The sequence below is a fragment of the Puma concolor genome, chromosome D4 (genome assembly GCF_028749965.1).
Source record: "Puma concolor isolate L17-30 chromosome D4, mPumCon1.1.hap2, whole genome shotgun sequence".
Lineage (NCBI taxonomy): Eukaryota > Metazoa > Chordata > Mammalia > Carnivora > Felidae > Puma > Puma concolor.
In genome coordinates, this window is record NC_141679.1 from 40,829,960 (window position 1) to 40,846,532 (window position 16,573).

Below are 16,573 nucleotides of genomic sequence, written 5' to 3' on the forward strand. Positions count from 1 at the left end.
ATAATACAATCTTTCTGCATAACTTAATGTCTCCCACGTAAAGGAAAAGTATTTCCTGAATTGCTGTTAAGACAGTGTAGAACTATCCCCAAATTTTTCTGGGTCTGAGGTGAACTTGAGTCTCAGCGGGCATGACTGGAGGTGAACCTCACAGAGGGAGAAGAGCAGAGAGAAAGCAGTGTGGTACATCTCACTTAGCTTGAAATTCTGCATTAGTAGATCCAACACTACTCCTCCATGCCCACTGAGCCTGAAGATGGCTGGAAAATAGGGACTTTGCCTCTTTGTTGTCTCTGTTAAAAATATGTCTTGTATGGGGTACCTGGGTGGCTCAGTTGGTTAAGCGTCCGACTCTTGGTTTCTGCTCCGGTCATGATCTCACGGTTCGTGGGTCTGAGCCCCGCACTGAGCTCTGTGCTGACAGCACGGAGCCTATTTGGGACTCTGTCTCCCTCTCTCTCTGCCCCTCCCCTGCTTATTCTCTCCCTCTCTCTCTGTATCTCAAAATAAATAAAAATAAACTTTAGAAAAAAAAAATTTTAAACGTCTCATATGGATACTTGACTGCCAACATAAGAAAGAAAAAAAAATAAGAACCCTAAAAATATTGAGAGTACTGTCAAGCTTTAGCATTTCTTCTAGGTAATATTCTCTGATTTTATGAGAAAAAAATATATAAGTATTATAATCCATCCAGTTACGTTATACCCTTGCTAACATATACGATAGTCCTCCCGGTGGATGACTGAAACCATGAAGAGTACCACACCCTGTATACATGATGTTTTTTCCTATATGTGCATGCTGATAAAATTTTATTCATAAAATGAGGCACAGTAAGAGACTAACAATAATAACTAATAGAAGAATCATAACAATATACCGTAATAAAAGCTATGGGAATGTGGTCTCTCTCTCAAAATATCGTATCGCAGGGGCACGTGGGTGGCTCAGTTGGTTAAGTCCGACTTCAGCTCAAGTCATGATCTTACGGCTCATGGGTTTGAGCCCCGCGTTGGGCTCTGTGCTGACGGCTCAGAGCCGGGAGCCTGCTCTGGATTCTGTGTCTCCCTCTCTCTCTGCTCCTCTCCCACTCGTGTGCTCTCTTTCTCTCAAAACTAAATAAATGTTAAAAAAAAATTTTTTTTTAAACATCATAGCCGAGGACTCAGGCTTCTTGTAGTGATCTGAGATGCTGAGTGCCCACGTCATGAGATGAAGTGACGTGAGTGCCAGGCACTATGACACAGCATCAGGCTACCAATGACCTTCTCCTGACAGGTCAGAAGGAGGATCATGTGCATCCGGACCGTGGTTGGAGGTGAGTAACTGAAAAGGCGAGAAAGTGTGGGAGACAGAGAGAGGACGACTGCATTAAATTTTATGAAAAGCGAATACTCTGTCAGGATTTTTAAAAAGAAAATTCTAGTTTCTGTCCAGTTAATTTTTAATAATTAAATCTAAGAGGCAGAAAAAATGCACATTGGGCTTTCTTTTCTTTTTAAACAAATGGCATACGGTGCACACCCACACAGCACCCACACAGGTGTATCTCCTGTTTCACAACTTGGTTGTAAATTTGACTCACGTTTTGTTTCCGATGCTGGGGATGAGAAAACCATCACTTTATCTGAGAAACGGAGACACTGTTAACGTGGCAGAGGAAAAGAGTACCTCACCATTTAAATGTTGCCTTGCACTTGTCACATGTTATTGGTGAAACCAAAAGAAGTTATTTCTTCTTTTGTGTATTGCCTGTGTCCATTTATTCTTCTGCTGGCGTCTTAGAATTTTTCTTGTAACCATTATTGAGATTTTAAAACCTTAAGGCTATTAATCTTATGCTTGCCACATTTATGAAAAACATTTCAGATTATTACTTTTTGATTTTAGGATGTGTGCTGGCATACAAAAGCTTTTCATTTTTACGTGGTGAAACCTAGTGATATTTGCCTTCCGGTTTCCACCTTTTATGTGTACAAGTTGGGTAATACTTCAAGCAGTTTGGTGTTCGTGTACATTCGATGTATCTATTTAGTTTATTTATGATTTATTTTAACGTATGGCTCTAACTTGGTGTGTGGATCTGCATAATCAATTTCCCCAATACTTTTTGAGATATCATTCACATAACATAAAATTTACCCTTTTAAAGTGTACAATTCAGTGGTTTTTTAGTATATCCCCAAAGTTATGCAACTATAACCACTATAGTTTCAAAACATTTTCACCCCCCAAAAGACACCCTGTATGTACCCTTTTGGAGCCACCGCCCACCCGCCCCCATCCACCCTTTCTCTAGCCTCTAGCAACTAAGCTACTTTCTGTCTGGACATTTCATAATAGAATCATGCCCTATGTGGTTTGTGTCAGGCTTCTTGCACTTACTAGAATATTTTTGAAATTTGTCTATGTATTAGTACTTCATTCCTTTTTTGAGTAATAAATCACTGTATCCACATTTTATCCAATCATCACTTGATGGACATTTGAATTGTTCCTACTTTTTGACTAAATAATGCTTTTTGACTAGATAATGTTTATAATTCACGCACAGGTTTCTGCATGGGCATATGTTTTTAATTCTCTTGGACATACACTTAAGAGTGAAACTGCAATATTTTTGTTTCATAACACCTTTCCCACTGATTTTTTTTTAATTAAAAAAAATTTTATGTTTATTCTTGAGAGAGAGAGAGAGAGAGAGAGAGAGAGACAGAGCATGAGCAGGGGTGGGGCAGAAACAGAGGGAGACACAGATTCTGAAGCAGGCTCCAGGCTCTGAGCTGTCAGCACAGAGCCCAACATGGGGCTTGAACTCACAAACCATGAGATCATGACCCAAGCCATTGTCGGATGCCTGAGTGACTCAGCCACCCAGGCGCCCCAATTTTTTTAATGTTTATTTATATTTGAGGGCAGGAAGGGGCAGAGAGAGAGGGAGATGCAGAATCTGAAGCAGGCTCTAGGCTCTGAGCTGTCAACACAGAGCCCAGTGTGGGGGTCTCGAACTCACAAACCAAGATCATGACCTGAGCCAAAGTCGGACACCCAACCCACTGAGCCACCCAGGCGCCCTTCACTTTTTGACTTTTGCTTTTACGTTTAAATTTCTATATATACAAAGATTGGTTTTAGCACTAGTGTTCTCTACTGTCCTGTCACTTGTTTTGCAAATACCATTTTAGTAGCCTTACATCTGTCTTATTAGCTCATAGAGCAAGTCACTTTTAATTCTTCCTTTCTTCATTTCTCAACTATTATTGTCTGCTTACTCTTCCCTATCAACGTTACAATCACTTTGCCTCGCTGCTGGTATTTTGATTGGGAGTGGGAAGTTAACTAGGGAAAACTGACTGATGTCCTTTGCAATATCTCATCTCTCAACCCACAAACATGATATCTCTCTTTTTTTATTTAAATCTTCTGCCACATACGTCCCCCACTAAGATGTTGTGACTTCCCTCACATAGGACTCATCCATTTCTTGTGAAGGGAATAACTACAGAACTCTAACCTCTGAGAAGGTGAAGAGGACTCAGTTGAAGAGGAAGTTAGCCAAGCAAACACCTGAAGGAGGACCACTCCAAGCACAGCAAATGGTGAAGGCAAAAGCTCTCGGGTAAACATAAGTTAGCACATGGAAGGAACAAGAAGGCGAGTACAGCTGGGACAAAGTGAGCAAAGGAGAGTAGAAGGAGATGAAATGGAACTTAGCAGAGTCCAGATCAAATAAGGCCTTGATAATCACAGAAGGAACCTGGACTTGTGTCTCACACAAATAGGAAGACCCAGGAGATTTTAAAGCAGGCAGGCATTGCCATGATCTTGAATAAAGGTGGCTGCCCCTAGTCCGGCCAGGAAGGGACCCTCTTGATGAGACCAGGGCAGAGACTTAACTGCCACAGGGAATATCGGGGTGCTGGGAGAAGCCAGCCCATAAACACTCACCTTCTCTGAGTGGGCTCCTCAGGACCACTAAGCCCCCTCACCACCCACAGGCCACCAACCACTGCTCATACATTTATTATGCTGGAGGCTGGTCCTGAAGCCACCAGTATCGCCAGCAGGAACTGCAGGTCCCAGGAGTACCCATTCCCCAGCTACCTACTCAAGCACCTATGACAAAGCCCACACAATGACAGCAGCCACCAACACTTCTGGAAAAGAAGTTAGTCAGCAAATACCCTCCGCCTCAACTATGTGTCCATGCTTCTCCCTCAAAGCGGCTACCAGAAAGAGCACTGGAGGATGGGGCCCTCCAACGTAGAGAAATAAGCCAGAAGTCACTGAAATCACCCACAAGCCCTAAGGGGTTTCTCATGGCCTCTTAGCCAGCTAGAAGCTGCCATCTTCATAGCAGCTATTGCCTTGACCTCCATCCCTCCCGTCTCCCCAACTGTAAACCACAGCAGGCACACGCACGCAGAACATTCCACTGAGCTCACATCGTTTCACCTGGAAAGGAAGCTGAAGCTGCTGCCAGGCTGAGCAGGCCTATCCACAGTTCGATATGTTTCAAGTTCTAGAGAACTGTTACTCAGATCCGTCCTAACCTTCTAGTGGGCCTTCCTGAGCTAAGACACCTGACAGCCAAAACTACATTTCCCAGATACCCTTGCTGCTACCGGCATAAATTCAGTTCGATGTCCCAACAGGAGGCTTGAAGGCAGAAGTGAGGGAGACCCGCCTGCCCACAATTTGGGTTGTAGAGACAAGGGATTTTTCTGCGGCAGCATTCTGTATACCAAAGCTAAAGAGGAGGTGACCTCCTGGTACCAGGATTAAGCTACACAGCATGATTTTTAACTCAAGGTAGCCTTTTAATGCTCCACCTTACTGATTCTGCCCCCCCGGTGAGTCACTTCTTTTCATGTTCTGGAGTCATTCCTGAATGCCCAGCCTCAAACCTGCTTGCCCAACCATTCTAATGATTTTGTAAGCACCTGGTTTCCTGTAGTCTGTATCTTTTTTTTCTTAAAGTACCAAGAATACTGGGAAAAGGGAGAGAGGAAGAGATGGGGAGAGAGAGAGGCAAACCAAGAAACAGACTCTTAACTATAGAAAACAAACTTATAGGTATCGGGGGCGGGGGGGGGGGGGGGGCGGGGAAACGGAATGGATGAAACAGGTGATGGGGATTAAGGAGCTCCAGGTGTGGTATGCTATTGTTGAATCACTGTATTGTATACCTGCAACTGATAAACACCATACGTTAACTCACAGGAATTGAAAAAATTTTTAAACAATAAGTAAATAAAAACATGTATATGTTTTAAAAAAAAAAAAGTACCTAAAATGCTATTAACCCCAACTGATATTCAATTAGCAACAAACAGCCATGAGCGAACCAGTAAGGGGTTTGTCTCCTCAGCAATTCCCATAACAGCCCACACAGCCTCTTCACTGCACCTGAGAAATCTATTGTGCGAGGACTACTGTCCTAGAGAGGAGACTGCCTTCCCACGCCACCCCTCCTTCTCTACTCGGACTCAGTTATCTATCAAGCTTGAAGGAGCCTTCTAAGCGTCTCTTTCTGGCCATTCTACGTATTCTACACACTGGATGTCCCTGCTTTACCCAGGCTGCTTGCAGAACAGTACAGAAGTCCTCAAAGTCCCCAGAGCAAATTCTTGGTAGAACAGTAATCATGCCAGGGACCAGGAGGGAGCCATCAAATCTATGTCAGATCAAATCTATGTCAATGTTGAAGTAGGATATGAGTGCTTAAGTGTTTTGCTCCAACTGGAGCACAGCAGAAATGGACTGAGATGCCTGCCTGAGCCTGCTGCCTCTGCTGGAGATTTTCAGGCTCCTCCCAAGAGATGAGCTTCATGAAGCCTTAAGACAGGTAGAAAAGTGAGAAGTGGGAAAGCCACAGGGCAGCCCATTCAATCGCCATGAAATAATTGCCATATTTCTGCATAAGGCAGACCCCATGTCAGTGCGTGCATGTGTATACAGGCACACACAAGAACACATGCATGTATACATATTTTCGATTTTAGGGAGCTTAACGGGGCGGGGGGGGAAAGTCTCCTGTGGAGCCTTGGAACTCCAAGAAAATGCTACTTGGCAATGCAGATTTTTTTCCCTTTGGCCAACAGGCTGTCTTCTGAATTGCTTTAAGTCTATAGGCTTTAATATACAAAAAGAAAAAAAAAAGTATTAAAGATAACTCAAGTTTGTTAAAGTGCAGTGAGTTTAATTTTGTTCACTTAGCAGTGAAACTGGGTTTTGAGAGGACTGGTCGAGTATTCGTGTCCTTGGTGGTCTGCCCTATGAAAACTCAGCCACTCTACATAGGTGCCATGAGGACCCCTCACCTGTCCCACACTGAAGGGGCCCCTCAGCCTTCCCCTGGGGCACCCTGAAATAACCGACTCACACTCTGGTCCTTGCCGCTGGGCAACCTGCCCGAAGTCTCACTGGCAGGAGTCCTCAAGGAGTCCAGGAGTAGAGGCCGATAATGGCACAATTTGTTTCATTTAACTTATATCTGCTGATCTGCGTTCTCTGAGTAAGGCCTATTCAGAAAAGAAGCCTGGGAACTAAGATACAAACAGCTATGTCCAAAGGCAACCGCCAGAAATGTTACATGATGGCCCTTCCCCAAATCAAGAATGAAATGTCCTAGCTGTAGACTTTCTATTCTTTTCTTAACATTTCACTTTTGGTATCTGTGTTTTCTTTTGTAAATAGCTATTTTCATTCTTTTGATGCTGCATAACTGTCTACAGTTTAAAATACTTCTTGTCTCAAGGTGCCTGGGTGGCTCAGTCAATTAAGCGTCCAACTTTGGCTCAGGTCATGATCTTGCGGTTTGGAGATTCAAGCCCCGCATCGGGCTCTGTGCTGACAGCTGGGAGCCTGGAGCCTGCTTCAGACTCTATGTCTGTCTGTCTCTCTCTCTCTCTCTCTCTCTGCCCCTCCCCTACTCATGCTATGTCTCTCTCTCTCAAAAATAAATAAACATTAAAAAATAAAAAATAAAACAAAACAAAATAAAACCCTTCTTGTCTCAGTAGGTGTCTGGTCATCCAATATTCAGCATTATTTGAATGATTCAGCACCACAAAACAAAATACATTGTAGAGAAGAAAAGCATACATTTCCTTAATAACACAACAATAACAGCCATTGCAATCATCAACCATCAACATTAGACATGAGTTAGAGTCTAAACCCAGAGACTTGAGGAAGGGATGAAAGGCCGTAGAAAGCTCCTAGGTTCCCTTCTATCATTCACAGCCCGTAATGACCAGAAGTATGACTTCCCTTCATAAACAATCTCTGTCCTATGAAATCCTGTTCTTAGGGCTCTTATTAAATAAATGTCTGAGCCACAACCCAGGACAAGGAAGCCCAGGAGACAACTTGGAAGCCTACCCTGAGTGCCATCACCAACTCTAACCATGAACTATCTATTCTGTAGCTACATGTCTAATAAAGACATGTAGGAAAGGAAGCAGCCTTAGCTTCACCTCCAGGTCCTCCCCCAAGAAGGGCTACTGCCAGAAAAGCTAAGAGCAGCTGGAGAGTTGGAGATTGCTCACAACATTCACGGGAGAGCCAACAAAAGGCAGTAATGAGAAGACAGTTGGTAGCTGGCTGTCTGCGAGAGGCCACCTGGAGAAAGAAATTGCTGTTCTTGGAAGAGAAGACTTTTCCCTTTGAACTAAGCTCTACGAACCACCCTTCCTTCAGAGGGCAGAAGATTGCTCAAATAAATCAAGAAACCAACTTTATGGTGAAACAGGTGAGAAAGGAAAAGGTGAAATCAAAGATCTGATGCTTCCTAAGATTCTGGAAGACTTCCAGGGATCACTTGAAGGAGAAATGGAAACTGAACGTAACTATTAATGGAAAGCCACTGTAAGGACCATGGAAAAAGAGAGTTTATCTAGAAGGAAAGACGAGACAGTCATTGAACTTGTACTTCCCTGTGGCTTGATGTTTATTAGGTAAGAGCCACAAAGATGGCCTCTAAGTCAATGAGATTCTGTGGACTGGCACTGACTTGTTGCTTGATAGCCAACAGCAGACACAGGGTTCTAACATCAATTACTGGGATTTGTGTTCCCTTGGTCCTCAAATTCTATACAACAGTATCACCCAACGGTGACACGGATTCTGTTGATCAAAATCTTAGACACTTAGACACTTTACTCAAACACTTTGATGTGTTTGAGTAAAGGAAGTATAGGGACACAGAACCCATCTAAAAAGATGAGGGAGGCATCCTGGAGGCACACAGTAAGTCCCCTCTTGGGGTCACACTTTGCCTAACTTGGCCTTCGGAGGATCACCGGATTGAGAAACGGCGGAGGAGGAATGTGTCCCGTTCTTCCAGGCTAAAAGTTGCACATAAATCCCTGACAAAGATTAGGAAAAAAGATTCTCCCAAGGCACTGGAATGTCAGAATATCAGAATATACACATTGCCTGCTAGATTAATGAGCAGTATAAACATTTACAAGCACTATCAACATTTCTATTTACATTTACTGCTGATGGATCTAACTTGTACGGGGGAGTATAGAGACAGTGGGAGAAGTGGACGGATACTAAGTAAAGGTAGATTCCTTCGCATTTGCAAGAAGTGCTAAGGGTGTTATTATAAATTTAGTAAGTATATGCTTATAGTATTTAATATGCTTTTTGTTAGTATACCTATTATAATATGTTTTAGATAGTTACATATGCATTATTATACTGTTGTTGAAATAATTATGCTGTAATCATTTCTTTAAAAACTGCTTTCTGTTTTAAAAAACTGTAATAAAGGATTCCCTTCTCTTTTCAGAGAAGCCATTTTGTGGACAAAAGACAGAAGATTTAGCTCTACATCAGCTCCATTTTTGCCACTCTTATCTCCATGCTCACTGACGGTTCACCAAATCAATGCTTTGCCAAATTAATATTTATTTGATACTGGAGGGAAATAAGAAAATACTCACTGCCTTGGGACTTCAAAAGATCACTTTAAATCTGACTTTTAAGAAGCCTTAATGTTATAAATAACTTCAGACACAAATACAAAAGAAAAAGCATTTCCTCTTTCAATGAAGAGGAAATATAAAGTCGGCAAAATATCATTAAAATGGCTCTACTTTTAGTCGCAACACAGAAGTGTTTTGTTTAAACCTATTAATAGTTTACTAACATGAAGCATTAAGTGAAGACAAGGAGAAAAATAAAATGGAAACTTTCAGGGCTAGAACGAGCTCTTCTTAATTTCCATTTAATATTTGGGTAGGAACAATTCTTAGAAATGATCACAAACACAATAATTACTGGCTTAATCCTAAATAGATTTGCAGTCATTTCTCTTCATGTTATTTTCGGCATGCTGGCTGTGGCGGTAGCATGCCATAATGTTGATATAACTGGTTTCTCAGAAAACAAGATTTGTGACAATTTGCTCCATTCTGCTCCAGAGACAATCTGAGGCTTTCAAAAGGGGCTAAAAATGCACACAAATCTTCCCCCTCACAGCTGCTTCTTGTTTAACATTGTCAAATTTTCTTAATTAGACTTTCAGACTTTATGTGTGGCTTTTCTTTCCTCCCCCTTTAAAGCTCAAATGCCACTCTGCCCCTTTAAGATAAACGAGAGGCTGCACAAAAGGTCCTGTTTTACTGGAAGAGCTCATTTTTAAGTTTGTCCTTAATATTACTGATCTGTATTAAATTGTATTTGATCCGGACCCCAACAGGCTCGACTTAGCTTTGAGGGTGAGCAGAGCGTGTGATAATTACTGATGAAATACCACGGGCACTCCCTGAACCCTCCTTATAAAAGTCTCTGGTCACGTGGCTCCCAATTTGTTTTCTCAACCCAAACCTCTCTCCCAAATTCCAGAGTCACCTATCCAACTGCCCCGTCGATATCAAGATGTCTAATAGGCATCTCAAATTCATTCTGTCCCCAACTGATTTCTGAGTATCCCCTCAAATCTGCTTCGTCTGTCACCTTCCCACAGCCCAGCTGATGCAACTGTCCTTCCAGTCAACCCGGGGCAAACCCAACCCACCACACTCTGGACTGAGCAACCATCACCTCTTGTCTGGATCACAGCAGTGGCCTTTTGTCTCTCTGCTGTGGCCCTTACGCCCCTCACCCTGGTCTCAAAGTGGCAGCCAGGGTAGTCTTTTCAAATCATAAGTCAGCTCACATCCCTCCTTTGCCAAAAACTCTGCAGTGGCCCCTCATTTCCGTCAGGGTAAGAGCCAGAGTTCTTAAAATGGCTCCTTTAACCTCACGAAGGCCCCTTATAAACCCACCCCTGGCAATTCCCCACGGGTCTCCGGCTTTTCTGCTCATCTTGCGAGAAGAAACACTTTGTTCCAGACAATCTTTTCAAGAGTGTTTGGATAGCAAGCAGCTTTGGAAAGTACAGCATCTCCTTCCAGAGCAGAGCACAGGCTTACTCACTATCCCTCCATGTAACGGGGAGGCAGGTTCGCCTGCAGTCCGATAGGAGACACGGGGCACCCCAGCTGTGACACGGACTCACCAGGCATGTTATGTCCACCCGGGGGCCTCCCATGGCCTCCCTGGGACTTGGAGGGCAAGGGGAACCGAAGCAAATCTGCTGCTGGCAGGCAGCCGGCCGTGCCATGAGTAACAAGGAAGTCTCACACCTTCTTCCAGAATCTGCAAAACTGTGCAGGCTCAACTTGTCAGCTTGCAAACAGAGTAAAATCTTGGCCCTGCACAGGCCTGGACATCCATCTGACCCATCTCCTACCATCATCCTTGACTCACTCCGGCTCAGCCACACTGTCTGCTCCTCGTCCTGTGATTGCATTTGGCAGGCTCCTTTCTTAATGGTGCTGCCTTTTGTTTTCTGCCTGAATGCTCCTCCCTCAGATATCTAGTTGGCCCCTTCCTTCCCCTTTGCCAAGTCTTTGCTCTAATGTCACCTTCTCAATGGGGCCGACTCTGACCGTCTCATTTAAAATTGCAACTGAGGGGCGTTTGGGTGGCTCAGTCAGTTAAGCGTCTGACTCTCGGTTTGGGCTCAGGTCATGATCTCGCAGTTTCATGGGTTCAAGCCCCACATCAGGCGCTGTGCTGACAGCACGGGGCCTGCTTGGGATTCTCGCTCTGTCTCCCTCTTCCTCTCTGCCCCTCCCTTGCTCCTGCTGTCTCTGTCTCTCTCATGATAAGTAAATAATAATTTAAAACATTTTTAAAATAAATAAATAAATAAATAAAATTGCAACTGACCCTCTCCCTTCCTCAACATTCCCAGATTCCCAGTTCCCTTTACTTGGCTCTTTTTTTTTTTTTTTTTTGCATTGTGCAGATTACCTTCTACCTTCCATACAGAGGGTCAGTGAATGTTTTCTCAGAGGCCAGATAATAAATACTTTAAGTCTGTGGGCCTAGAGGTCTCTTGTGCAACTACAGACAGTCCCCCACTTCGAATAGTTGGATTTGCAAGTTTTTGAGTTTACAATGGTACAAAAGCAATGAGCATTCAGTTGAAACTGTACTTGGAATTTTGAATTTTGAGCTCTTCGCAGGCTAGCCCTACGCAGTAGGATACTCTCTTGTGATGCTGGGTGGTGACAGAGGGCCACAGATCCCAGTCAGCTGCCCAACCACGAGGGTAAGCAACCAGTAACTTACAACCACTCGGCACCCATGAGCCGATGTGTTTTCCACTTTCAGTACAGAACTCATTACATAAGATGCTCAACACTTGATTAGAAAGTAGTGTTTTGTGTTAGATGATTTTGGCTCAACTCTAGGCTGACGCAAGGGTTCCTGCCATGCTTAAGGTGGGCTAGGCTAAGCTATGATGTTCAGCAGGTTAGGTGGGTTAAATGCATTTCTGACCTAGGCTGTTTTCAACTTACAATGGGTTCACTGGGTGCAACCCCACTGTAAGTCAAGGAAGATCTGTACCCAAATCTGCCATTGTAGTGGCAAAGCGGCCATAGGTAATATGCACACGAACGGGCATGGCCATTTCTAGTGACACTTTATTTACAAAAATTGACAGCTGGCCTGCTGCCTTTAAGTTGCCAACCCCCATATTATATAACTTAGTTATCACATTTATTGTTTGCCTCATCCCACTAGAATAGAAGATCCATGAAGGCAGAAATCTGTTTTATTCACTAATATTTACCAAGTGCCTGGAACAGTGACTAGAGGAAATAGCAGGAACTCGATAAATTATTTGCTAAACAGAAGTACAATCAGGGAACACATACTTGTAGATCAATTTTCAAATAACCTAACTCAGAATTAGATTCAAACTTACAGACAATATTCGAGTTAGACAAAGTCAAGTAGGTCTGGCTTCATAATGATCCCTTCCCCTTAACTATCCCACTCACCAGTCAATGGGGATAAGCTTCTGGTCCAAATGAGCCCGTTCCCTCCTCGGTCACAGCTGTGTGAGGTGGGGGGGTCAGAACCTCTCCCAAGCGAGGCCAGTAACCCTCCTTCCCCCCACAAGGACTTGGAACCTGTATGGAGAGAGCCAGTCATCTCTGTGTGGCTGGAAATGTAACATATAAACTAGGAACTATGGACACATGTGGTAGACATGTACCTACCTGTCCCCTAGAAGCCAGGCATAACCACATGCTTAGAACAACACAACCTGAATGGAAATGATGCATGGGAAAAATCGGGGTAAACGCTATAAAAGCCAGTGTACTTTTTAGCAAATGGTGATGGGATAGGACAACTGCACACTCACAGGCGAAAGAATGGAGCCCCTACTTCACACAATATACAAAAACCAACTCAAAACGGATCAAAGATCCAAATGTAAGCGCTGAAATTATAAAACTCTTAGAAGAGGGGCGCCTGGGTGGCTCAGTCAGTTGAGCGTCTGACTCTTGATTGCAGCTCAGGTCATGATCCCGGGATCATGGGACTGAGCCCCGTGTCAGGCTCTGCGCTGGGTGTGGAGCCTGCTTAAGATTCTCTCTTTCCCTCTGCCCCTCCCCGCCTCACGCTCTCACTCACTCTCTCTCTCTCTCTCTCTCTCTCGAGTAAATAGATAGATAAATAGATAAATAAATAAAATAAAATAAAACTCTTAGAAGAAAACCTAGAAGTCTATGTGACCCTGAATTAGGCAATGGTTTCTCAGGACACCAAAATCACAAACAACTAAAAGAAAAAAAAAAAAAAAAAAAGGAAAAGGAGATAAAGTGTACCTCATCTGGGTGTCAAAAGGGCACGATCAAACAAATGAAAAGACAATTCATAGAATGGGAGAAAATACTTGCAAACCACATACACCCCACTGTAGATCTCGCAGATTCAGTTCCAGACCACTGCAATAAGGTAAGTCAACTCAATTCTTTGGTTCCCAGGGCACAGAGAAGATACGTTTTACACTACACTGCAGTCTCTTAAGCAGGCAATAGCATTATGTCTAAAAAAGCAATGTGTATACTTTCATTAAAAATATCTGGTTGACGAGGCGCCTGGGTGGCTCAGTCAGTTAAGGGTCCGACTTCGAGTCAGGTCATGGTGTCGCGGTTCATGAATTTGAGCCCCACATCGGGCTTGCTGCTGTCAGAGCACAGCCCACTTCGGGTCCTCTGTCCCCCACGCTCTCTCTGCCCCTCCCTTGCTCATGCTCTCTCAAAAGATAAGCTTTTTGTTTTTTTAATTTAAAAACATATTTGCTGAAAAATGCTAACCATCATGAGCTTTCAGACTCATAATTGCTGGTGGAGGGTCTGGCCTCGATGGCTGCTGGTCAGGGTGGGGGCTGCTGAAGGATGAAGCAGCTGTGGCGGTTTCTTGAAATAAAACAACAGTGACGTCTGCCTCCTCCGTGGGCTCTTCCTTGCATGGACAATTTCTCTGAGGCATGCAATGCTGTTTGATAGCATTTTACACACAGAACTTTCAAAATTGAAGACCGCCCTCTCAAACCCTGCGGCTGCCTGACCAACCAAGTTTACACGATGTCCTAAATCCTTTGTTGTCATTTCAACAATCTTCACAGCGTCTCCACCAGGAGTAGGTTCCAACTCAAGGGACCGCTTTCTTGGCTCCTCCGTACGAAGCAACTCCTCAGCCAGTAAAGTTTTACCGTGAAACTGCATCAATTCGGAACATCTCTAGGCCTCACTTGTAATTATTCAAGTTCCCTTGCTATTTCTGCCGTACCTGCAGTTACATCCTCCACGGAAATCTTGAACACCCCAGTCATCCCTGCGAGTTGCAATCCACTTCTTCCAAACTCCTGTGCACGTTGGTATTTTGATCTCTTTCCACGAATCCTGAACGCTATCAATGGCATCTAGAATGGTGGTTCCTCTCTCGGTTTTCAATTTGCTTTGGCCAGATCCATCAGAGGAATCACCTCCCAGGACACCTATCACCTTACGAAATAGATTTCTTAAAAGTCAAAGTGACGCCTTGATCCATAGGCTGCAAAGTGGATGTTGTATGAACATGAGAGCAACATACATACATCTCATGGTACGTCTCCATCGGAGCTCTCGGGTGACCGGGTGGACTGTCAGTGAGCAGTAATATTTTTAGAGGACTTTTTTTTTTTTTTTCTGAGCAGTAGATCTCAACAATGTGCACACAATATTCAGTAAACCATGTTATAAACAGACGTGCTGTCATCCAGACTCCGTTCTTCCATTTATAGAGTATAGGAAGGGTAGCTTTTGCATAATCGTTAAGGGCCCTTGGATTTTCATAATGGAAAAGGAGCACTGGTTTTCACTTAAAGTCACCAGCTACATTAGCCCTAGCAAGAGAATCAGCCACTCCTTTGAAACTTTGAAGCCAGGCATCGATTTCTCTGTAGCTGCAAAAGTCCTAGATGGCACCTTCTTCTAACAGGCGGCTTTGTCTACACTGAAAATCTATTCAGTGTGGTCACTTTCAGTAATTATTTAGCTAGATCTTCTGGATAACTTGCTGCAGCTCCTCCTGCCCTTTCACCTTGCACTTGTATGTTATGGAGATGGCTTCTTTCCTTAAACCTTAGGCACCAGCCTCTGCCAGCTTCAAGCTTTTCTTCTGTGGCTTCCTCACCTCTCTCAGCCTTCACAGAATTGAAGAGAGCTAAGCCCTTGCTCTGGATTAGGCTTTGGTGTAAGGGAATGTTGTGGCGGGTCTGCTCTTCTCTCCAGACCACTAAAATTTTCCCCCACATCTGTAGCGGGACTATGTCATTTTCTTATCACCCGTGTGTTCACAGGAGTAGCACTCTTCACTTCCTTCACGAACTTCTCCTTTGCATTCACAACTTAGCTACTTGTTTGGCACAAGAGGCCTAGCTTCCAGTCTGTCTTGGCTTTTGACATGCCTTCCTAAGCTTAATCATTTTTAGCTACTGATCTAAAGTGAGAGATGTGTGACTCTCCTTTCCACTTGAACACTTAGAGGTCACCGTAGGGTTATTAATTGGCCTTGTTTCAACGTTATCGCGTATCAGGTAACAGGGAGGCCTGAGGAGAGGGAGAGACGCAGAGAACGACTGGTAGGTGGAGCAGTCAGAGCACACACAACATTTATTAAGTTTATTGTCTTATATGGGTGGGTTTGCAGCACCCCAAAACAATCACCACAGCAACATTAAAGCAAACATAGTTACAGATCACCATGAAAAGCGTAATAATGATGAAAATGTTTGAAATATTGAGAGAATTACCAAAACGTGACACAGAAACACCAAGTGAACAAACAGTGGCGGGAAAATGGCGCAGATAGACCCTCGATGTAGGGTTGCCACAATTGAACTTGTAAAAGACGCGGTATCTATGAAGGGCAAAATATCAGTGTATCTATTCGTAGTGTCTACGAAGGGACGTGGTATAAAACAAGGCCCGCCTGTATCTGATAAAGGTCTAGTATCCAGGATAAACAAAGATCTCTTACATCTAAATAATAGAGACCAATGATGAAATTTTCAAATGAGTAAAGAAATCAGGCGGATGCTTCTCTCCAAAGATGTCTAACTAGTTAATAAACATATGAAAAGACGCCCAACATCAGTAGACAATAGCGATGTGCAAATCCAAGTTGTGACAAGATACCGCTTCACCCCCACTGGGATGGCTATACTCAAAAATCAGTTAAGGCGTCAGTGAGGATGTGAAGAAACTGGAACTCTCAGGGGTTGGTGACGGTAATGTTATAAGGTATGGCTACTTTGGGAACAGTTTGGCAGTTCCTCAAAACAGTTAAATGTACAATTACTATATGACCCAGCAGTTCCACTTCCAGGTATGTGCCTAAGAAAACTGAAACCACATGTTTGCGTAAAGCCTCATACACGAATGTTCACAAGAGCATGATTCTTGATAGCCTAAAAGTGGACATACCCTAAATGTCCCTCGGCTAGTAAACAAAGACAATGTGGATACAATGGAATGTTATTCAGCCATAAAAAGAAATAACGTATAGTTACGTGCTACATCATGGATAAAACTTGAAAACATTATGCTCGGGCGCCGGGTGGCTCGGTGGGTTAAGCAGTTGACTCTTGATTTCGGCTCCGGTCAGGATCTCACAGTTCGTGAGTCTGAGCTCCACATCGGGTCGTGTGCTGACAGCGCAGAGC

The 16,573-nt window shown here is 43.7% G+C and overlaps 1 long non-coding RNA gene across 1 annotated transcript in view; it reads right to left on the reverse strand.

Annotated features, from left to right (window-relative positions):
* The window catches only part of LOC147574817 (uncharacterized), a 92,695-nt gene extending 79,745 nt beyond the window's left edge, over positions 1-12,950 (reverse strand). The window contains exon 1 of the long non-coding RNA XR_015243555.1: positions 12,357-12,950. This is a non-coding gene — a long non-coding RNA (uncharacterized LOC147574817). The remainder of the gene's footprint in view (positions 1-12,356) is intronic.
* Between the last annotated feature and the right edge of the window lie 3,623 nt (positions 12,951-16,573).